At 39.6% G+C, this 24,281-nt stretch overlaps 1 long non-coding RNA gene across 2 annotated transcripts; it reads left to right on the forward strand.

Annotated features, from left to right (window-relative positions):
* Positions 1-615: 615 nt before the first annotated feature.
* On the forward strand, positions 616-22,648 carry LOC133056703 (uncharacterized). Of its 2 annotated transcripts, none has more exons than XR_009692883.1 (4): positions 616-801; positions 2,755-2,862; positions 3,474-3,645; positions 21,603-22,648. It is a non-coding gene; the product is annotated as an uncharacterized LOC133056703 (long non-coding RNA). The 2 variants fall into 2 exon arrangements; XR_009692884.1 differs by having other exon boundaries at positions 3,474-3,632.
* The last annotated feature ends 1,633 nt before the right edge of the window (positions 22,649-24,281 follow it).

Below are 24,281 nucleotides of genomic sequence, written 5' to 3' on the forward strand. Positions count from 1 at the left end.
CCTCATTCACCACGAGGGCAGTTTACAGCGAGGCGGTAGGGGTGGGGGAGCTAGTGACACAAAACAAGCTAGAGCCAGAGGGAGCACAACAAAGGAGTTCAGAGCGTGAGGTGAGGTGCTCACTGTAAAGGTTCAGAGGTGACATTTACGCCGAAGTTTTAAGGACTCGAAAGGTTAAAAGACTACAAGACCTAGGTAGATGAAAAGAAACTGTAGATTAAGTTAAACAAGCGAACTGAAGGCCCAGCTCACCCTAAGCACTTCCCTACTGCCCCAATGAAAATGTGAAAGAAAATTCTACAGGAGCAGCCTTGGCCAGAACCACTGGGGAGTGGCTACTCGGTGTCCTCGAAGTCAGCAGGTAGATTCCTTTCGCCAAACCCAGTGCGAGTTCCGTGCACTGTCGGCGCCAGGCGACTCCAGCTCGTCGCCAAAACTTCTGGGCCGTAGCTTTGCCTGCGCGCCCACGCTCCGGGCGTCTGGACAGGCGTGACGGCGCCCATGGGAGAAAAGACACCCCTTTTCGGGGCGCGAAGCGGTTAAAACTATGTCGCAGCTTCTCACTAACCACACTGGGAGAATAGGAGTAAAATTGTCCTCATGTAGTCATCATAAGGTTAGAGGTTAAGCGAAATCAAAGCCAACTTAGAACCTGGTAAAAAGGATGTGGTGCCAATGATGGAAACAGGGAACTTGGGAAGAAACTGGTTTTTGAAGGAAGATGACTGTAGCAGTCCCAGGTGTTACATGGTTCATACAACATCAGCCCGGACAGAAATCTCCCCAGAGGCTTCATAGCAGGTCATTCCTTGTTATCTTATTTTTCCAAAATTAGGCTATTAGCTAGTTTCTATACCAGTTACTGATAAGGAGCATAGGATTACCATGATTTATTAGTGTTTTTCTGGCTTTTCACTGTTCTTACACAGAACTGTAGACATTTAGCATCTCTGGTGCCTTCCTACTGAAGGTCAGTAGCAACCCCAGACATTGTGACACGAAAAAAAAAAAGCAACCAATCCAAACCAAAAAACTCTCTTTTCCTCCATCCCCCACACACCCCCTCAAGAGATGATACTAGTTAAGAACCACTGGCTTAGACCAATCGGAATTTATTTTGGAACTGAGTTATGTGTGTATAGATTTTTTTTGTTTGTTTGTTTTCGATTGGTTTGGAGGGAAGAGAGGAGTCAAACGGTATTGAAGTTACATTGTCAAGGAAATGGCAGGGAGAGGGAATGTTGAATAGCTAAGTAACATTGTCTGCCATGAGAATTAAACATTTTCTTTTATATTCTTGATAAATACCTCAGTTTTACACTTGAAACCTTTCTCTTTTTTCTTTTCATTTTTAGGTTACCCCCTCCTGCCCCCACAGGAAAATCTCTCTCTCAGTAGGATACTCTTGTTTTGAATACTGCAATAGCTTTCAGACTGGAGGCCTGCTCTGTCTTTCCCTCCGTTCCTACGTGGACTAGTCATGTATACTGATTTTCCTTTACCCCTTTATCTCCAGTGCTGCTCAACCTAACTCAGAAATTCTGTTGGCACTCTGTAAATCCACAAATGGCTTCCCTGCCTTTCCCTTACAGATATAATCCACTGCTTACTGATTAACTTGTCATCTCTATGGAAGATGTATCTCTTTAAGCTTGACCCCTCTCTGTGAGGTATTAGTACTAACCAACAAATGTTTCTGTTTCTTTTCTCAGACACATAGCCAAGTTGCATCTCCCTACTCCTTTGAACTCAGCATGGCCACTGAAATGTGATTGAAGTGATCTGTGTCACTTGCAAGCAAAAGTGATTAATATAGGAACCTGTGCACAGTTTCCCATGTCTCCTTTTGGCATAGTGATGGAATGTTTTAGTTATGTATTGCTGCATAACAAACCATCCGAAATCTTAGTGACTTAAAACCATAACCATTTCATAATCTCTCTTGGTTTTGTGGGTTGAATGGGCTCATGGGCAGTTGTCTCATCTTGCTTGGGGTCTCTCCTGTGGTTCCAGCCAGGTATTGTCGGGCTGGAGTAATTTGGAGGCGTGACAGGGATGCTCGAATGACTAAGCCTTTCTTTTCCCAGTGTTATTCCAGGGCCTCACTTCACATGGCTTCTCCTGCAGAGTAGACTTCTTACATAGTGGCTCAGGGCTCTTCAAAACTGCAAAAGCTTTCAGATTCTTCCAGTCTATTTCTAAAACTTAGGTGTGGAAATAACTCATTCTATTGGTTAGGGTTGTCACAGGGCCAACTTAGTTTCAAGGGGAGGGGAAATAAAGTCCACTTCTTGATGGGGACTTGGGAGAAGAGTGACAAAAAATTTGTAGACTTATTTAGTCTACCACACTAACACTGTTCCACATGGTGGCTGCTTTCGTCAGCTAGGGTCTGAGAGTCAGAACAAAGTGGAAAAGAGTCCTTAGTTAACACACATGGTTGTATGAGTGAGAAATACGTTTCTGCTATTCTAAGTCACTGAGATATTTGGGGTTGTTTGGTAGCAAATGAAGACTGATCTAATACAAAAATTGGTACTGGATGTAGAGCACTGCTGTTACAAAAACCTAAAATATATGGCATTGACATATATGAATATGTTACAAATGTTGGTGGTTGGTTGTTAGGCAGCATCCAGCTCTGATTCACTAAGGAATCTCTCAGCAAACCTAGCTTAGAAATTTGAGCTGAATAAATATTTCTTAAATAAGAGAGACTGTTTCTTATAATTCTGTTCTATTTCTCTATTTTAGGAGAAAACACTTCTTTCCCACATCAGATGTTTCTTGAAGTATGGAGGGGGTGCCACTAACATAACACTTGATACTTTATTCCAGCACTTCTAGCAAGTTTCCTGATGTGTAAGTTTGGCATGTGCAGCGCACCTTCCTCTCTCTTTTCTCATGGGAGCCAGGCCGCCCACAGAAAGTATGCTTCCTACCCTGCTGCTTCGTACCACAAGTTTTACAGTGGTTTGTCCATGCCGAGGGTGGCCTGCCCAGGCCAAGGGAGGCTTGGGATAAGCTTAATAGTTTAAGTGCTCTGGGGGAAGGGAAACTTCAGGCTGGAGCTAAGTTCACTGGCAAGAAGTGATAAAATCTGTTATTTGAACTTTAGTTCACAAGAGCAAGAGAGTTAACAAGTTGGACATTAATAATTTTGGACTTTAACATGAAGTCAGTCCTGATTACTTTGGGCTATAATTCAGCAGAACAAGATAATGTAATTTCTGAGCTTTTCATTTCTTGCTGGAAAATTCATATTGGGAGGAGATCATAATCAGATTGAAGGCATCTTTTTGGTTCTTAATTTTTAGACTGTTTTTATGTTACTGTTTGATCTTGTTCCAGCAATGTTGAACAAGATAGTGGGACATAATTTGAGGTGGCAATAGAACAGGTTGTGAATTACATGTACAGAATGTACAGAATAACATGGGAGCTCATTTAATTGGTGTATTGTTCTGACCCAGTCAGGGCGTTCTGACAACAAAACCTACACTTTATCAGTGGCCCCATGAGATTCCACAAAAGAAGTGAAATTAGTACTGAAGTGGTCTTATGAAGATGGGAGCAGGACTACCCCAACTGACTGCTGACTTCTTACCCAAGGGAGCTAACTATATCCCAAGGTAATCTCAGTGGGTAAGTTGAAAGGGTTAAGTGAATGATCTTCGTACATTTATACTAACATACCACCCAAAATAATTTTTAGCTTAACATGTAAGTTTTGTCCTAAGTGGCAAAAAATGTAATTTCTGGTATAATGTAAATATGACTATTTTAAAGTAAAAAGCTTTATGTTATTTAAAAATGCATTTAGTGAAATTAAATCCAATAGAAATTGAATATTCACATCTCCATTTTTACAGAAATTTTGCATTCTCTGTTTTTGGGGGTAGTGCTTTGCTATGGGATCTTAATTTCCCCACCAAGGATTGAACCAGTGCCCCCTGCATTGGGAGTACAGAGTCTTAAGTACTGGACTGCCAGAGAAGTCCCTACATTATTCTTTTTTTTTTCTCTTTTAATTTGTATTTTTATTTTACTTCCCCACAGAAGTCTTAAAAATATATTTTATGCTCAAATGTATTTTATTGCCTACCCTGTCTTTTTTTTAGGTGATTACAAAGTTGTTTATAATTTTTTAAAAGTTTCAAAAGTTTCTAAAATTTGTTTTGGATTGAGTTATTATTATAATTATTAGTAATACATAATTGTAATATGTTTCAGTAATATGTAATTAGTAATACTTAATTACATTACAGATTTTTCCAAATAATTATTAAAGAGCTAAAATTTTGTTGGAAATATATCTCCCAATGAAATGGATGTAGCTCCACTTTTCCGGTTAGTTCCGGAATGTAATTTTCTGGTGTGCTGTGTGCTCAGTTGTGTCTGACTCTTTGTGACCCTATGAATTGTAGCCTGCCAGGCTCCTCTGTCTATGGGGATTCTCCAGGCAGGAATACTGGAGTGGATTGCCATTTCCACTTCCAGGGGATCTTCCAGACCCAGAGATCGAACTTTTGTCTCATGCATTGCAAGCAGATTCTTTACTGCTGAGCCACTTGGGAAACCCGATTTTCTGCTAGGACACAGAATATGAAAACATATTGGGGGACTATTACAAAAGATGAATAAATTATTGTTGTTCAGTGCATTATTTACAACAGTGTTTGGGTAAAAAATGAGTATAGACTTACTGTATTCAATAATCTTCAGCTGAAAACTAGTGAAAATATTTTCTCCCATGAGTCTGAATAATTGTTCAAAAAGCACTGCAAAACATTAATGTATCTGTGATATATGTTCCTTTTATATGTAATGTTGATCTGTTGGAAGGAAATTTGGAATTTTTTAACATCCTTTTCCTTGAAATTATCTGAAATATGCAGTTGAGACACAGGAGAAAGACACAGAGTTCTCTCTCATTATTGAGTAGATGTCCCTTGTAACTGATTGATATATCCCAGAATGTTTTCCACATATCTTTCATTTTTGAATTCTGAGAGAGATATATGGAACATGAAACTTTACTGTGAGTTTCTTACCCATAGGGCTCCTTCAGTACTCCTTTTTGTTATCTCAACAGTTTTCTTTAACACTATCAGGGAATGGAAGAGGAAATGGTATTAGACAAAAATGATCATAACTTCTGCTACTCATATATCTGAACTCAGAACATTCCAGCCCAGACCAAAATATTCAGTTTCTAGTGCCATGCTTTTTTCTTAATAGAAATGTATTTAAGATAAGGAAAAGAAAGTCAAGAAATCTCCTTGCTACTTATGATGCATTGATTAAAGTAAACATTGACATCAGTATTCAGAATTATTCCTTTGTTTGGTGCCTTTGAAGCTTTTTGCACATGGGAGCAATTTGTCATAGTAGGACCTGGGGTGGGTGAGAGGATGCCTGTCTTTTATAAGTGAGGAAAGAATGATTTTAAAATGGAACTAGAAAAACTGAATTGAAATGACATCTCAACCTCACTAATGTTTTAGACAACTCAATTTTAGGAAAGAGTAGGTGAAAGTTGATAATATTATCTGTGCTTGTATTCCCCTTGGAAAGTAGAATCCCAGGGTAGACTTATTCCAATTTGTAGATTACTAGGTTAAGAGAATGGAGAAGGCAATGGCAACCCACTCCAGTACTCTTGCCTGGAAAATGGCCTGGATGCAGGAGCCTGGTAGGCTGCAGTCCATGGAGTCAAGAAGAGTTGGACACGACTAAATGACTTCACTTTCACTTTTCACTTTCATGCATTGGAGAAGGAAATGGCAACCCACTTCAGTGTTCTTGCCTGGAGAATCCCAGGGATGGGGGAGCCTGATAGGCTGCCGTCTATGGGGTCGCACAAAGTCGGACACGACTGAAGCGACTTAGCAGCAGCAAGTTAAGAGAATAAAATTATGGGGGAGTGTGGTATAAGTTGTGGGTTTTATTAACATCCCTGGCATCTTGGGCCAGCCTTTCCTCTTTCCTATTGAGTAAGATGCTAGTGAGGAACTGGGTGAGAAAGGTCAGCCCTTTGGCTAGTCTTAATCTTGGGGCCAGGCTACCAGGAATCATGACTTCTAGTATGTTCCTTTTTGCTGCAGAATTTATAAAGACAGATCTTTGGAGTAGGTGGGGAGGAGAGTTTCTCTCATTCTGCTCTGCCAGTCAGCAACTCCACTGTAAATCTGCCTTGTCCTAGGGATCAGTGTTGGAAGGCCCACTGGTGCCATCTTGCCTCCAGATCAATTTTATCAGTATGAGTGGTTTCTCAGCTGTCTACTCTTTTTCCTGTTTTTCGGTTGGCTCACAACTTGGTAGGAAGAGTCCCCTAAAGGTTCTCAGTCTTTATCAGAGCTTTTCATATTAACACAGCAAATACTACTGTGAATTTTCCTAGAAAAAGTCATGAAATTATGTTCAATTCAGCCTTTTTTTTTTCTAATAATCTTTTGTATGTGTTTCATGGGTCTGTACATACTAATGAGTGTAGTTTGTTTTCAAAAGGACTGTTATTGGGCGGTATATAAAACATCAGAAGAGTTAAGTTCAGGAGAAAGACAGTTGCTCGAAAGCCTTAAACAGTTGTTTTTTCAAGACACACTATTGCCAGAGTTTCATAGAAGGTGAATGAATACTTTAAGGGGTTGACTCTAAGGAGAACAGTCTTGCCATTCTTCCTGTGCTGTAAGTTACTTGGCCTGCTATGCCTTTTAATATTCATAAAGTCATAATATAAAAGATGGCCCTCATATGAGAAAATATAAGACAAAATAAAGATCTGATAACTATAATAGAAGCTCTGAGCCTATAGATCTCTAATATTTCAGGGGAAATAACATTTTTTAAAGGGAACCAGTCTTTGCTTTGTAAGTAACTTGGATCTTTAGAAAATGAGCTGCTTTTTAGATAGAAAAAAAAGAGATTAAAGCTTTAGTTTAATGCAGAATAAACTGTTCTTGAATCTTCTGTCATAAATTGGCATGCATAATTCAAATATTGTCATATGCTAGTGGAAATTTTGACTGGCTTTGACTTTGTTATGGTTACTGAAAGGAGGTTCTCCAGCAGAACACAGATTTTCATTGGCAAGCAGGTATAGGAATTTCTGATGAGATGAACCAAAAGATCACTGCTTTGATTCTTTTTTTTCTCTTGTCTGCAACATCTGATCAAAGATCAAGTCCTGTTGATCCCACCTCCAAAATATTATTCCAATTTTGAGTGACCACTTCTCACCATGTCTACTGCTACCATCTTGGTACAAGCAATCAGCAGCTCTCATTTAGACCATGACAGCAGCCTCTTGTCTGGCTCCTGGGTTGCAACTCTTACCTTCATAGAGTTTACTTTCAGTCATTAGCCATTTAACAATATAAATCAGATTGTCACTTCCTTACCTATACTTCACTGATGTTTTTACATTGCAATTAAAATAAAATCCGAACTCATAATCACAGCCTTTATGATCTGTTCTACACCTACCCTCTGATTGCTCTTGAGTCACATTCCTTGCTCTTTGTTCTCCAGTCAGATTTGGTTTTCTGTCTTTGAGTGCTCCAAGCTCATTCCTATCTTTGAGATTTTGCATTAGCTCTTTTTCAGGCCTGGAATTATCTGCTCCCAGATTTTCTCATGGCTGATTCATTCTCATTGCTTAGGTCTCAGCTAAAATGTCCATCCCCTGACGAAGGAAATGTCAACCCACTCCAGTATTCTTGCCTGGAGAATCACATGGGCAGAGGAGCCTGGTGGCCTATAGTCCATGGGGTCACAGAGTTGAACACGACTGAAGCGACTTAGCACAAAATATCCATCTCTCAGAGAAGCCTTATCCTGACCACACTAAAGAGCCTGTCACCCCTTCTCCCAAACTTTCATTTCCTATTCTGCTTAGTTGTTTTCACAGTATTTGATTCTGCCTGAAAGTATCTTGTTTTTCACATGTTTTTTTTATCTATCTCTCTGCTAACCTCCAGTAGAATGTGACTCCATGATGGGTAGAGCTCATCTGTCTTGTTCCCTGCTATACTCTCAGAGCTTGCAATGAAGGTTGTCATTTAGTGGAAGTTTGTTGAATATTTGCTGGATTAATGAAAGACCCAAGTCCAGATGTAGCCCGAGGGGGCCTCCCAAGGGGCCTTTGCGTTAGTAATTTACCATAGTTCAGGGTTGTGGCCCTTTGTTTTAAATGCTCAGATGTCAGCTTTTGCCAGCACATGGAGTTTTTTTCCTCAAGGGCAGAACTTATGTTAGCCCAAAGTATAGAATTGACATATAAAATCCATATGCCAATTTATTAGTTTTCAGTGAGCAGTATAACTGTCAGTTGGACCAAGACTTGGCTATGGACTGACATACATAGGAAAGGGCATTAAATGAGAAACTTTTGGGGAAAACATAGAATACCAAAAAGGAGAAAGAGTTAGATGGCTTATGTGTTTCAAGATGTTCATCTAACAAGCATTTATCTATTCTGACTTCAGTTTGTGTTCTGCGCTATTCACTGAAGAATCAACAAGGAATACTATTAAGCACCAGCCCTTTTGGATTTGCAGTTTAGTTGGAGAGGCAAACAGCAAACTGACAATTAAAAACCAATGTCAAAACTTCTCTTTTTAGGTTAATGCCAGGGTGACATAGGAGGACCTTGAAGGGAAACTGAGCCTTAGGGGATCAAGCCTTGGAGCTTCTCAGGAGGTAGGGTTATTTGAACTGAGCTCTGAGAAGTCAGTCAGGCAGAACAAGGCAGGAGGGGCTGGGGTGGCTGGGGGGAAGGGCCCTGCAGGCAGAAACTCCAGCCTGAGCAAAGATCTGGAAGCTGGAGAGAGCACAACTTTCTAAGAATTACAAGTAGTTCAGGGAGGTGGGATGAGAAGCCTGGCTTTCAGACTCACAGACCTAAGTGTGTACGTGTGTGCTGTTTGTGATCCCATGGACTGCAGCCCACCAGGCTCCTCTGACCATGGGATTCTCCAGGCAAGAACACTGGAGTGGGTTTCCATTTTCTTCTTCAGGGGATCGTTCTCATCCAGGGATCAAACCCTTGTCTCCTGCATCACCTGCTTTGCAAGTGGATCCTTTACCGCTGAGCCACAGGGGGAGCTCGGCACAGACCTAAGTAGGTCTGAAGTTTATCCCTATAAAAGGAGCCACAGAAAGTTTTTGTTTTGGTGGAGGGGTAGAGTACATCTTTAACCCTGCCAAAGTACAGCTGATACTTTGCATTCCTTTTTTTTCCAGAGAACTTTCTATGAATATCTGGAGAAAGTCTGCTCTCCTTTTCTGAGAACACACGATCCTTCGTTTACCCAACCCGCTGCTTCCATTGCTCACTGTGATCCAGACACACCAGACTTCTCAGATTCCAGAATCACTTCCCAGTCTTTAATTATGCTTTTGTATGCCTGTCTCCTGCTATCACTGTCACTCACACCATTTTCAAAAAATGTTGTTGGATTAGTCCTCCAAACTGTAAAAGCAATATATGTTCTTTGCAATAAGACAGACATCCCAGAGATGTGCAAGGAAAGACTTTGCACAAAAACTTTTTCTTTCAGTACCACACATAACATACATAGTGTGCTTTGAAATATATATACTTTCAACTAAAATATATCTATGCTATAAAATTTGGATAGTTCTCTCCTGCTCCACCAACAGGATATCCAGTGTTTGCTGAATGCCAGGCCCTATGCTTTATCTTATTTATGCCACAACTGCCATATAAGGTAGGTACTGATATCCCCAGTGGGTAGACAAGGAAATGAGATGTAATTAATTTGCCCTAGGTTGCAAAGATAATGGGAGCAGCAATTTGAACTTGAGCAATATGGCTCTCAAGTCCACTGCTTTTTGCTGTCTTCCAAATAATGCTATTTTTGTTCATTTCAGTGACTATATAATATTTTTATGGAGGCCCAGAATTTTTTCAATTATTCTTCTGTTGATGAATGTTGAGGCTGTTTTTTGCCACTTAAAATGCCTCAATATGTAATTCTCCAAAGTGGGATTTGAGGTCAGAGGTCATACTTTTTTTTAAATCAGTACATGGCCAAATTATTTTCCAGGGATTGTGTAGCATTTTTATATTCCCCAAAATCATGGGATAGTAGTGTCTGTTCCTCACTAGTTCTGATGATACTGATATTTTTAGGTTTGATTTTTTTTTTGGCGAAGGGGCTCTTTGGATAGTAGGAACAGTGGACATTTGTTTTGATTTGCAAGTTTCCTGACTATAGATGAATTTGAGAATTTTTCTCTATGTTTTGAGATATTTGCATTTCCTGTTCCATGCTTTGTCTATCAATTTCCTCTCGGGTTCATATTTTCTGTTGGATTGTTTGTCTTTGATCATTTTAGGGGGATGGAGCATATTTATAGTAGTAGTAATATTAACCCTTTTTCTGACATATGTTCAAATATTTTCTCCTCTTGGTTCATTCGCCTTTTCAAGGCATCCTTTAGTTTAATTGGTTTGTGCTCAAATCTGTTGGTCTTTCCCTCAAGGCTTTTGAGCTTCTTGGATTTAACAGGTTTCAGGCATCTCTCTTTATTAAGGGTTAGAACAACCAGCTAGGACTCTCCTTGAAGAGTGCTTAATGGTCTTTGATGACTTTTCTCAGGCTCTTTTACCTTTGCTGCTACTTCATAGTCTCCTGAGGGATCTGTTTTCTTGAGATTTGTTACTACATTCAAGCAAAGACTTCCTGGCCTGCGAGTCATTTGTCACTTAAACAAAAATGCGTTTGCATATTTTTGGTCTTATTTACTATGTGCTCATTTTGATTCTCCTAGTTTTAAGAAGCAATTACTGCGGCGTCTTCTATTTTATGTTCTGTGTTTTGAGTCATCTTTAGCCTCTGAGTTCTTAAACTTTTTAGAGGCAGTTTAGAGGGACGATATGCCCTGGGTGTAAGACTTAGGGATAGTGAAGATAACTTGGTAATGGGGAAGTTGTGGGCTTGAGAGGAGGTTCGAGAGGAGGTTTGATTCTGTCTTTGATTATAGCTGTATAATCCTGGGGAGGTTGTTATAAGCCTCAGGGCCCTTTTTCATAAAACAGAAGTGATAATACTGCTCCGAGGCCACTTTTTGACATAGGATAGGCTTCTAACAGTTTATTTAGATGTTTCTTCCTTTTTGGTCACATTTCAAGAATATTTTAATGAGATCAGGTCTTCACAAATTACCTTGATATCCCTTTTGGCAAAACAAACTCTTTTCATTTGCTGTCAGCTTGTAAAAGAAGGATAAAATTTCTTGGCCTTAAGGACTGGCATTCTTTACAGCTTTCTGGAATGAACTGCCTATATTTCATTATCGAAAACAGAAACATTTAAACTCTTAGTGGAAATTATATATTTGAGGCCATTGTATGCAAACCACAACTCAGGGCCAAGGATACAAGATAGAGCATGTGTGGATGGGGTAGACACTAGGGAGTAGCCTGGCCTGCATTTTGGTGAATTTTTTTTTTCATTTTTATTAGTTGGAGGCTAATTACTTTACAATATTATAGTGGTTTTTGTCATACATTGACATGAATCAGCCATGGATTTACATGTATTCCCCATCCTGATCCCCCTTCCCACCTCCCTCTCCACCTGATTCCTCTGGGTCTGCCTAGTGCACCAGGCCTGAGCACTTGTCTCATGCATCCAGCCTGGGCTGGTGATCTGTTTCATTCTAAGTCATCATTAATGGGCAGATAGAAAAGAAAGTTAGAGGGAACCTAGATTTATCACCCAGGCCTGTCCCCTGCCCTCGAGCTGATGATCTTGAAACCAGTTAGTGAAAGCAGTTGGTTGAATTGATCAATTGATAATATACCTGGATGATAACTAATTTGAGGATTTGGGGCTAAGTACTGAGTCCAAGAAGCTAAATAGGAGAAGTGGGTCTTGGGAGAACTTATGCTTATCCTGTATAATGATCTTCGTTCTTTGCCTCCCACCTCCACATTTGAGGCAGCATCCTGTCTTAGATCAGGATCCAGTAGACAAGGGGAAGGAAAGCTAAGCCAGTTCCTGGCTAAAAAGTCTTGCTGTCCTTCAAGCTCAGGCCTTGAAGGATTCAGACTTTCTGCAGATATTCAAATCAGCTAACATATTTGAATGCTATGTGTAAGGCACTGTGTAAGATGGTGAGGGTGTATGTTTGAGAGAAGCAGAGAGACAGGGGTTGAAGAGGGAAGAAGGGGTGCAGAAGGCAGATTTCTTGCCCACAAGTAGCAGAGGTTGCTGGTAACTCAAACACTTAAAAGGTCAGGCATATTAAGTTAGTTAAGTGGCTTTGCATGTGTAAGAGAAACTACAGAGTAAACATGGTAATTAACAACAGATACTATTGTCACTGACAGTGGAAGGCAGTGTGGACTTTGGTAAACTGGAGTCCCTATTTAACAGGAACAGCCCATGCAAGGATCTAGCACGGTACTTCTCAAAGTACCATCTCTGGACCAGCAACATCAAAATCACCTGGAACTCGTTAGAGATGCAGTTTTTCAGTCCCATCCCAGACCTAATGAATCAAAAACTCTCAGGATGGGGTCTTGCAATCTGTATTTTAATAATCTCTCCCTGTGATTATTATACTCCTGAAAGTTTGAGTGTTGTCTTGTGGGAATTTGGGCCCAGTAATGCTAGATCTTTTGATTTTTCAAGAGAAGCTAGAAAAGTAAATTTTTATGGGAATCTCCTGATTTTTAAACATTATAAAAACTAGAGGATATGTGTAATTTTTGTTGGGTGGGAGCAGAGGTACCTTTTGTAGGCCAAACTGAAGGCCAAGGAAAGCACATCTGTGGGCTTTGCGGTCTCCACCCTTCCAGTTTCAGCTTATAATAGGGTAGTCAAGTATTATGTTGACAATAGAGCAATTGAAAATACTATTGGACTAGAGGACTGACTCTCAGTGTGTGTTTCTTGGGGCGGAGTGGGGCAGCAGGGCATTAGAGTCTGCAGGAGGAGGCTTTGAAGAGTTGCACAGATTCTGAGACATCCCAGCCCAAATGCTTCCCTACTTCCTGCTGTGGGGACAGTCCTAACATTGTCAGCCACTGTTCCTCTTACAAGTCCAGAGCATCCCTTGGATATGCAGTAAAGTGAAAAGAAGCCATGTCACAGGTCTAGAGCTGGTTATAAACTGTTTTCACATCTGTCTTTGCATCAGACCCTTACAACACATACAATAGGTGTAATGGTTATTGTTTCCATTTAAAGCTGTTGAAACAGGGACTTCCCTGGTAGTCCAGTGATTAAGACTCTGCCCTTTCAGCGCAGAGAGTTGGGAATTAAGATCCCACATACTGAATGATGCAGCCAAAAAGAAAAGCTGCTGAAATAGGCCTAGTGATTTGTTGAAGGTCACCTAACTTGGAAGGGGTAAACACGAGACTAGATGCCTAATCTTATCATTTCTAGAGTTTTTCGCCCATATATAGTTTTATGTATTTATGTGTTTAACCATACTGTCACTAATTCTTGAAAAGATCTGATGTGGCACACTTCACTATGACTGGTGACTGGGCCTCAGCTGGTCCCCTCGCTGGCTTGGTGTGCTTCCTGGGACCCCTGGGATCTTCTGTAGGCTGAGAAAGTATCTGCTTTTAAAAGTTCCCTCCTGTCAGACTACAATGCCTGGCAGACACACATACATTCATTCCTCTAATCCAACAGTACTTTTCATTACTTTATTGTAAGAAGATATTAGATAGCATCACTGACTCAGTGGACATGAATTTGAGCAAACTCTGGGAGATAGTGAAGGACAGGGAAGCCTGGTGTGCTGCAGTCCATGGGGTCGCAAAGAGTCAGACATGACTTAGGAACTGACCACAGCACAACAAGATACTGAATTCCTCCCAGCAGTTATTCCTCTTGGAACCCTTCTTCATTACCAACTTTCCTCTTGGCTCTGTGCAGTTCTGGATTTCCTTGTTCTGGACTGTTTTGTCACCCACTAAGCCTCAGGGGAACACTCTGAATCCAGGGCTGTCCCGAGTACAGGTGGTATGTGACCTGGACATCAGTTGTCTGGAATTGGACTAAGCACTCTGACTCTTTACATAGGCTGCTGAGAAGCTGCCAAAGTTGACATATGGCAAATTTGGATGATAAACGATAGACATTATTAAGGGAGCTAGAATTTAAGATTCCCTAAGTATTCTCCCTAGTCTAGCTTAAGATGGAACAGTCATATATCTGGGTAGCACTACCAGAAGAATTTTAGTAGTCTGACATTTCTGGGGTTTATTAAATGCTGCAGTTAACCCTTCAGCAATGGCAGGGGGCTGATGGTGTAATTGGGGGACCCTCTGGTGGAGTCGGAAGTCCACATATGACTTAAAATCGGCTCTGCCTGCATGGGTACACTTTCTCCATATCAGTGGTTCCATATCTATGGATTGAACAAACTGTGGATTGTGTTGTATTCTAGTATTTACCATTTAAAAAAAATTTGTATATAAGTTGGACCCGTGCGTTTCATACCTATGTTGTTCAAGGGTCAGTTGTATTCTGAAGAATTCTGGAATGTGCAAGATTAGGTGGACAATGTGGCTATCTTTGACATAGCCTTTTAAATGGATTGTTTCTTTCATGTCTGGAAACTGGCCAGGGAAGGATGGTGGGGAGAGCTGGTTACTGCTGGGTATCTCAATACTTATAACAGGGCTCTGCATGTCAACTGTATGAAAAGCTGTTCAGTCTACTCTTTCTCATCTTCGCTCCAAACCATCATTGAGACTGACTGTGTGTTTGAGAGGGAGGGAGACACAGGGTGAGAGAAAGAGACAGAGAGACAAGAGCAAGGGAGAGAGGAGGGTGTGGGGGTGGTGGACGCTTAGTGACCAAGAAAGCACTGCATGAAAAAATGGCTTGGTACAGCCTTGCTGTGAATATTTGTAGGAGGAAATAGCGCCTTTTGCCAGGACCTTGCTTTGCCCAGGATTGGCTTCGATTACAGTTTTTTTTTTTTATCAGGAGTGGCAGATAAGCAGGGGGAAGGGTGTGTTTCAGCCTTATCTTGAATGCTTCCTTACTTTACTTGACTTAATTAAAAAACTGGAGAACAGTCTAGTGTGTAGTTTGTACCATTTCCTTTGCATGTAATGAAAGTTTTATTTAAAGTCCTCATAAGCATTTCTACTTTTTTCAGCAGTAATAATAATCAAATGAGAATTGTAAACACTTTTGAGGCCACTTTTATTCGACAAAACAGTTCTCTTAAGCTAGAGTTTTCTCTTTCACTGTCTGAAACACTTAGGGGCAGGAGAGTCTAACTTTTTTAGGAAGAATATGAATTCTTGTACATTGTCACATACTGTTCAAGACTTTTTCAGTTTAATAATAAATATTTTAAAACCAGAAAGGGACTTATTGATATGCTGGTCTCAAGCTTCTTCCAACAGAAATATAGAGTGCAAAGTATTTCTCAGATTATTTGAAAAATATAGCAAGATATTTTAAATTTCCCTCAGTGACCACATAAAATGTCATTTATCTGTCTACTTCAACAAAGAGATGTTGGTAGCAAGTGAAAACTGAGGGTGGCTTAGAATCATAGCAGCTAATTTATACAGTTGTGTGCCAGACTTGTTCATACATGTTTGTGTAAATTCATACACACACACAAATATATTCCTTTTAATCCTCACAATAATGTGTTGGTCAGGTGCTATTATTATCACAACTTTACACACGAACCAACTGAGGTACAATGAGGTTAAGCAACCATCCCAGCTCACACGACTAAACCCTGATCACTTGCATCCAGACAGTCTGTACTATATGGACTCCCCTGACATGGCCTTGCAGGGGCTCAGTGGAGGGTCAAGATTGTCCCGTCCTGTGCCAGAGTTGTCCCACAGTGTTCTTGTGGGACATGGCTGCTATCACTCAGCAATCCCCAAAGGCTGCAATGGCTGATACCCATTGAGTCCTTACTACGTGTCAGGTAATGAAGGAAGTGCTTTACCTATATTATCTCGCCAGTTCTCCCAGCACCTTTATGGGGTAGGAGCAGTTTTGTCTTCATTTTACATATGAGGAAACTGAGACCTAGAAAGATTAAGTCACTTGTTCAAGATCACCAGTCAGTAGGGCCAGGACTTACCATTGTGCTCTCCTACTCTCCTGCTCAGGAGCTAGGCTCCTAATTTTTTTGCACTCCTGGTGAGGCTCTGCCAGCACACATTTTCTATATGTCATGACTGTTTTGCTAGGAACTTTCTGAAATTATGGATTCAGAGGTACTTTCAGAGAGAGAAAGCCCAGTTTACCAGGAAATCTGGAAGAGAGGAGATGACAGGGACTCTTCCCTTTAGGGGGATGTGTGCAGATACATTATAGTGTGTTCCTGTTGGGAAAGGGGCACTGACTATTCAAATGGGAGCTGTCAAAATACTTGCTGTGGTTGCTTACATCTTGGTCATCATCCTTAGTCACCAATTAGCCTTTGGTTCCACTATATGTAATATGCATTGTCTATTTCTCTTTTATTCATTCATTTGGCTGCTTTTGATGCCTTAAGTGTTCTAACTGCCTATTACAGCTGTAAAGCTCTAGCAGTATTACTTGAAAATAAAATCAATTCATCTACAGACATACCTCAGAGATATTGTAGGTTCAGTTGCAGATTACAACAATAAAGTAAATATCTCAATAAAGCTAGTTACATGAATTTTTTTAAATTTTAAAATTTATATGGAAGTAATATTCACACTATATTGTAGCCTATTAAGTGTGCAATAGTATTATGTCTGAAAAAACAACATATAACATTTTTTGAACATACAACCTTAATTAAGGAATACTTTATTGCTAAGAAATGCAAATCATCATCTGACAGTGCAGGGTTGCCACAAATCTTCAATTTTTTAAAAATGTGGTATTTGTAGAATATAATAAAGCACAATAAAATGAGATATGCCTGTATATAAGCTATCAATATTATATTATAAAAATAGTTGTAGTAATTCCAGTTATTGTAAAATGAAAGTATAAATATATAATATCAGATTTTACCTGAGAATAATAAGTGTTTAATTCTGTTTAATTCTGTGTTTAATTAGTGCTATTTTAACAAACATTTAATTCTGTTTTTATAGCATATTAAATGCTTTGCCTGAAATTGGGATGTAACTCTCAATACCTCATGTCACTATGAAGTTTGTGACAAAGAAATGTGTTGATAGAATATAATATCTCCATCAATGGGAGCAATTAGTAAACTGACTCAGTTGTCATGAAGGAATATTTAAATTTTCTTTTTGACAAAATAGTGATTTATTAATAGAGACTAAAAAATACTAATAGTAAGTAATGCATTGGGGAATTCGCTGGTAGGCCAGTGGTTAGGATTCCACACTTTCACTGCCAAGGGCCCAGGTGGGGGAACTAGGATCCCACAAGCTGGGAGGTGTGGCCAAAAAACAAACAAACAAAGGAAAACTGGTAAGTAATGCATCAGCAATTAATTTTTTATGACATGTCATTAAAATAACAATGAAGGAAAAAATATAGAAAGACTTCACTTATAATTACTGTTTTTATTCTCCAATGTTCTTTTCTAGGCCTAGGCTCTGTGTTTGTAAAGCTGCCAAGTGGGGTTCCTATTGCAGTTCTGTGGTGGAGGAATTCTTGTGAAAAATTGTGTCCCATATGAGGGTTGTACTTCACACCAGCTCTGGTAGTACCCACATTTAACTTACTGTAATTAGCTAGCTTTAGTCTGTTAGCTTAGAACTTTGGTGGCACCATTTCAGTATTGAGATGTATCTTTTTTGTTTGTTTGTTTGTTTTGGTGTTGGTGGTGGGGCTATGACTTTACCATCAGCACATGGAAGAGGAGAAGGCAATGGCAACCCACTCCAGTACTCTTGCCTGGAAAATCCCATGAACAGAGGAGCCTGGTAGGCTGCAGTCCATGGGGTCGCTAAGAGTGGGACACAACTGAGCGACTTCACTTTCACTTTTCACTTTCATGCATTGGAGAAGGAAATGGCAACCCACTCCACTGTTCTTGCCTGGAGAATCCCAGGGATGGGGGAGCCTGGTGGGCTGCCATCTATGGGGTCGCACAGAGTCAGACATGACTAAAGCGACTTAGCAGCAGCAGCAGCATGGAAGAAGAGCTATACAATATTAGGTTTTCATTGTATGTTTTGTTGTATATAGTGAGTTTGTGGGTATTAATAGGCCTTTACACATAAGAGTTGAATTCCCTCTTTAGCTTGGATTCCTGTGTATTGTTGAAAGGGTCTCAGCTCAAGATGGACAGTGGATGGGGCCTGAAGTAATAATCTACCTAACTCTTTGAAAGGGACAGCAATATGTATTCCCAAACTCAGAGGATAAACAACTTCCTCTGGCCTCTCCCTTTTCCTAGTTTTCTTTCTGAAATTGTGGATTTCTTATCTTAGTATTTGTGAAACTTGCCTGATTATAAAAATCATCTAAAGTGTTGGTGAAAAACACAATTCTCTGGATCCTTTCCAGGCCTGTTGAATCTGAATTTTGAGGAATAGTATACTTTAAACAGAGCTTCCCTGGTAGCTCAGATGTTAAAGAATCTGCCTGCAATTCAGGAGACTCTGGTTTGATTCCTGGGTAGGGAAGATCCTTTGGAGAAGGGATAAGCTACCCACTCCAGTATTCTTGGGCATCCCTGGTGGCTCAGGCAGTAAAGAATCCACCAGCATTGTGGGAGACCTGGGTTTGGTCCCTGGTTGGGAAGATCCCCTGGAGGAGGGCATGGCAACCCACTCTAGTATTCTTGCCTGGAAAATCCCTTGGACAGAGGAGCCTGGCAGGCTGTAGTTCATGGGGTCACAAAGAAATCGGACATGACTGAGCAACTAAGCACAGCACACAGCATGCTTTAAATAAGCACCCTGGACAATTCTTACAGTCTAAGCAAGGAGATCCAACCAGTCCATCCTAAAGGAGATCAGTCCTGGGTGTTCATTGGAAGGACTGATGTTGAAGCTGAAACTCCAGTACTTTGGCCACCTCATGCGAAGAGTTGACTCATTGGAAAAGACCCTGATGCGGGGAGGGATTGGGGGCAGGAGGAGAAGGGGACGACAGAAGATGAGATGGCTGGATGGCATCACCAACTCAATGGATATGAGTTTGAGTAAACTCCAGGAGTTGGTGATGGACAGGGAGGCCTGGCGTGCTGCGGTTCATGGGGTTGCAAAGAGTCGGACATGACTGAACGACTGAGCTGAACTGAACTGAAGCAGACTTGAGAAACAATAGTTTATTTGAAGCAAATTTATAGCTGTTGTGGCCATGGCCATATGAAATATAGCACAGGAGATAAGACCAGGTGGGGAGATCATCTTATCCACCCAAAGTCATCATGCAGAAAACTGCCACAGCCGTCACTTTGCCTCAGTGAAGAGGGAAAAATGTGTAGATGGGTAATTTTCTCTGTGTCACTTGCAGCTTCAGGATTCCACTCCTCACTGAAATTACAATTATGTACATGATGGGATGTATGTACATTTAGAATTTTTTCTAATGCTTTCTTCATGTGGTTATTGGGTTGTTAAAAATTCAGTTTATGCACTGAAAAATTGCTCCCTCATTAAACTCAGTGGTTTAATTTGAAAGATAAGCAGAGTTTATGCAACTCTAGGTCATTCCCCAGAGCTGAAGTAGTATTCCCTGGAAGTGAACTGATCCCAAAGTTGGGAAATATTGGGGCTTTTTTAGTTTAAACTCACTTCCTGGTTCCTCTCCTCACCCTGGGGCATCAGGTCTCTCCTGCTGTCCTCTAGCTGCCTACTCTGTCACCTCTCTCTCCTCTTCCTTCCTTGGTAGTGCTCCATGCTCCAAAATCATCTTTCCCTCCCTTTGAAGGTCTTCTCCTGAGTCAAAAGATAAAACAGAATGGCAGAAATAAAGCATAATCCATATGCATTTATGGACTATGCACAATCCATAATCCAATAATTCTTATCCTCTAGATTTGGTGATTTCAGCCAGCTAGTAGAAAGAAAAGAATGGATAAGTGCACATATGCCCTAGTTGGAGTGACTGATGGATGACTTAGTGCGTTAACAAACTGTCCCACGTTGAAAATAGATTGGTGGTTGCCAAGGGGGAGCAGGGTAGGAGAGGGTTAGGTTGAGGGTTTGCAATTAGCAGATACAAACTGGTGTATATATAGAATGGATAAACAATAAAGTCTTACTGTATAGCACACGGAACTATATTCAATATCCTGTGATAAACCATAATGGAAAAGAATATGAAAATGTATATGTATGTATAACTGAGTCATTTTTCTGTACAGCAGTAATTAACACAGCATTGTAATTCAACTATACTTCAATTAAAAAAGAAAAAACTGTCACTGGCATTCTAAGACAATGCATGTTAACTAAAGGAATAAGTCTCAAATACATGCTATCAGGCAGTTGCAAAGGAGAGTGAGGGGAAATTTGGGGCAGAGGGATCTTTAAATCAAACCAAAAGGGCCATAGTTCACTCTGCTACCAGAGGTCAGCTGCTGTTCTTGGAAACATGCTAATACAATGTTCAGCCAAGAAAACCAGGGAGACATGCTTGTGTCTGGTTAAAGGGCAATTCCCGGCCTTTTCCCCCACCCTCTTGGTTTCTCTCACCTCTAGCAGGGCATTACCTGGCTACCCTCTGCAGGTAGCTTATTCCAGAAGCAGACAGTTTCCAGGAGAGCCACGCACTGTGCAAATCCACATTCAGAGTCCTCACATTTTTGATATTTAAGGCTGTTGACTTGTGGACTAAACAGTTGTCAGAGTCCTTTCACGTAGATAGAATCAAGAACATTTGGCTCAGGCTCTTATCACTCTGTGTAAAGGTGAAAAATTGATTGGAATAAAATATGTCATTTTATTCTCCCTCGTGTCAGTTGAAAGTTTAGTTTCCATGTCTTTCTGTGTCACTGAAATAATAAATGCAAATCCAACCAGGCAGGCTTTTTTCCCTTCACTAAAGGGTTCTGCATTAGGAAATGAAAAAATTTGACAGAGTAAATGCAGAGTGAATAATAGGAAGCACGTTGTATCCCCCTTTCCTAAGCCGAGATACAAAGTTCAGTCATTCATCAGGCTGTGTGTGCGACATTTTATGCCATCCTTGTGTCCTTAGGTATCATGACTGCTTGGTGATTTTCAGTGATGGGGCAGACCTACAAAGATAAGACGGGATGTGTCTCTGTTGAATTCAATTTTCACCCCACCCTCACTCATTTAATGCTTTTAATATTTAAAAATCTGAAATACTGGTAACAGAAATTTGATGGGCCTGGTTTCCATCTACAAGATGTATTGAATTATTTTGGCTCAAGACCAATGATTAAATATGCTAAGAGACCTACTTTTCTGAGTGCCTTTGTATTTAGTGTTGCATTTTAAGTGACTTTGAGGTAGAGTTAGTGTTTAAATTACTTATTCTTTAAGGAACAAGTGTAGATACTTTATTATGAAAGAGTTTATCAGTAGTAAGTGACACTTACTGGGTGCCAGGCTCCAAGTGTTTTATGGTATCATATGTTGTTCTCACTACAGCCCCAGGAATGGCTGCCATTTTTGTCTGTGTTTTTAGATGGGGAAACGGAAGCACAGGGATTTTGGATGACTTCAACAAGGTCTACCCTGGCTAGAGGTGCTGCTGGGCTGTGGACCACACAGCACTACCCTACAGTCTTCATGTGCATCCATAGAGCTGTACTGCCTCTGCGGCAACAAGAAAAAGGTCCAGAAGAACACACTGAAACCTGGCAGGACAAGTCCCCTCTAGGATTGCGAGAACTTTTATTTATGATGATAACGTATTCATGTATTAAATGTGATTGAAACTTGTAAAGTTAAAATTGTCAAAGTCCTCAGTCAGATTATTAATTTCCATAAATTTGTTGCTACTTGAAAAAATTGTCAATTAGACTCTTAAAGCTGGTAAAGAATCTAGGGATTATGTTAAAGAGATTATCTTCTTGTTTTTCAGATGAGGAAACTGAGGTTATATGACTTGCTTAAGCACATAAAACTAGTTAGTGACAGAGCAGGTCTGCTGATATTGTATGCTTTCTATTGCATTTTTGAGACATATCTTATGTGGAGTAATTTGTAGATCTTAAGTGAATAGTTTGAGAATTTTATCAAATGTATGTACTCATGTAACCAGTTTCAGAACCATATAGATGATTTAGATCCTGTGATAAAAATAATTTCCATTGCTCCTGAACATTCCCTTGTACTAGGCAACTCTTTGAAAACTTTCCTTGTGTGTATTAGTAAGAATTCAAGTACTTATATTTTATGTGTATCCATATATTTTACCTATCTCAGCAAAGATACATCTTATTGTGTATGTGTGTATACTTCCTTAAAGACAGAAATAGGATTTTCACAAAGTCCCATGAGCTGCTTTTTATCCTTTTGCAAACCAGTTCCTAATTGATGAAATTGCTAATTGATGTTCCTTGTTTACAATCATTTGCTCCAGTTGGTTTATAGCCTGACATAATTATTATTACATACAAAATAATTCTTCAGTTGTTTGATGTTCAAGCTCCCCAGACACACTTAGAGTCAAAGTACATATGTCTTTTTTTTTTTTTAACTAAGCTGTTTTAAAGTCTTGAGAAGATTTTGTTAAGAATAAGATGTATTGACTAAAGGCAGTGTATCTGAGCATGGGCATCTTTGGTCTGCTGTGCTTTGTGTTAACTAGAAAAGCTTTCCAGCTGAGTTGGTGGTGAATCAACACAGTGATAGTTTGTCAGCTTGGCTCCTTGTGCATCCTTCTATTTCTCTTTCTGTTTGCTCTGCAGGCTTGGTGAATGGTGTGTGTATGTCTAAGAGATGTTGTCTGGCAATGGTGCCATTGTTCATGAGTGATTTTCAAAACCTATTCCATATTTAAAAGTAGGGAAAATGTCCTCTAGAGTGAGTGGATCTCAATTCATGTAAGTTTGACACATCTAAAATAGTAGTCTTCTTTTTGTATACTGTTCTACAGAATTATTCTAAAGTCCCTAGCAAATGTTCCCAAAGGAAGTAAAGTAGTTTTTATAGCTACTCTCATATCAGTAATACTATAATTGAGAATATTGGAGGTAACAGCTATTCAATAGAAGAATGATTATATCATAGTGAATATATAGTTACTAAAAATGATTGCTATGTGGCCAAGTTTTTACATGGAAATATTTAAATAAGACAATATTAAACAAAAAAGAAGATCCTAAAGTTTCAATTGCTATTTTAAGTACTATAAATAGTAATTTTTACTTATGTGGAAAGTTTATACCTTAGAAGAAATTGCTTATGAAACTTTTATGCATGAAAATAATTAAATTTTTTTTAAAATTTTTTGGTTGGGCCATATAGCATGGTGGATCTTAGTTCCCTGACCAGGGGTCGAACCTGTGCCTCTTGTAAGTGGAAGCAAGGAGTCTTAACCACTGTACTGCCAGAGAAGTCCCTGGAAATAATTTTGACTTTAATGTTTTAAAAACTTTAAAAGTTTTTATTTTGAAATAATTTAAACTATAGAAAAGTTGCAAGAATGATGTCAGTAACTCCCCCTGACCCTATACCTATAGTCCCTGATTTTTAACATTTTGTTATATTTGTTTTCTTACTTGCTTTCTCTCTTTCCTTATATATGTACATATTTTTCCTGAATCATTTGAGAGTAGGAGGTACATCATGCCCATTTACTCCCTTAATCTTCAGTGCATTTTTCCTAAAAACATCAATATTCTCTTGTGTATATACAGTAGAATTATTAAATTCAGGAAATTTAACATGGATATATAAAACTTTAAACAATGTACAGTCTGTATTTCAATTGTCCATTGTCCTAACCTTGTTGTTTTCTAGCATTTGCCCCTCTCCAGTTCCAAATCCAGTCCAAGATCATATATTGTATTTAGTCATGTTGTCTCTTTAGTTTCCTTTAATCTTCCCCACGTTTCTTTGTCTTTTATGATGTTGGCATATTTGAAGAATATGGACCAGTTATTTTATATTCCTCAGTTTGAATTTGTTTGATGTTTCTTTGCGATAAGATTCAGATTTCTTCCTGAGGAAATTCAGTGTTTGGCTAGAAAACTACAAAAGAAATTGTCATGTTCTTTTCAGCATGTGGCATCTGGAGTCACATGATGTCTATCTGTTCCTCATTGGTCATGTTAATATTGATCATTTGATTAAAGTATCCGATTTCTGCACAGTATGGTTGCAATTTCCCCCCTTAACAGCTGGTAAGCATTCTGAG

The sequence above is a fragment of the Dama dama genome, chromosome 5 (genome assembly GCF_033118175.1).
Source record: "Dama dama isolate Ldn47 chromosome 5, ASM3311817v1, whole genome shotgun sequence".
Lineage (NCBI taxonomy): Eukaryota > Metazoa > Chordata > Mammalia > Artiodactyla > Cervidae > Dama > Dama dama.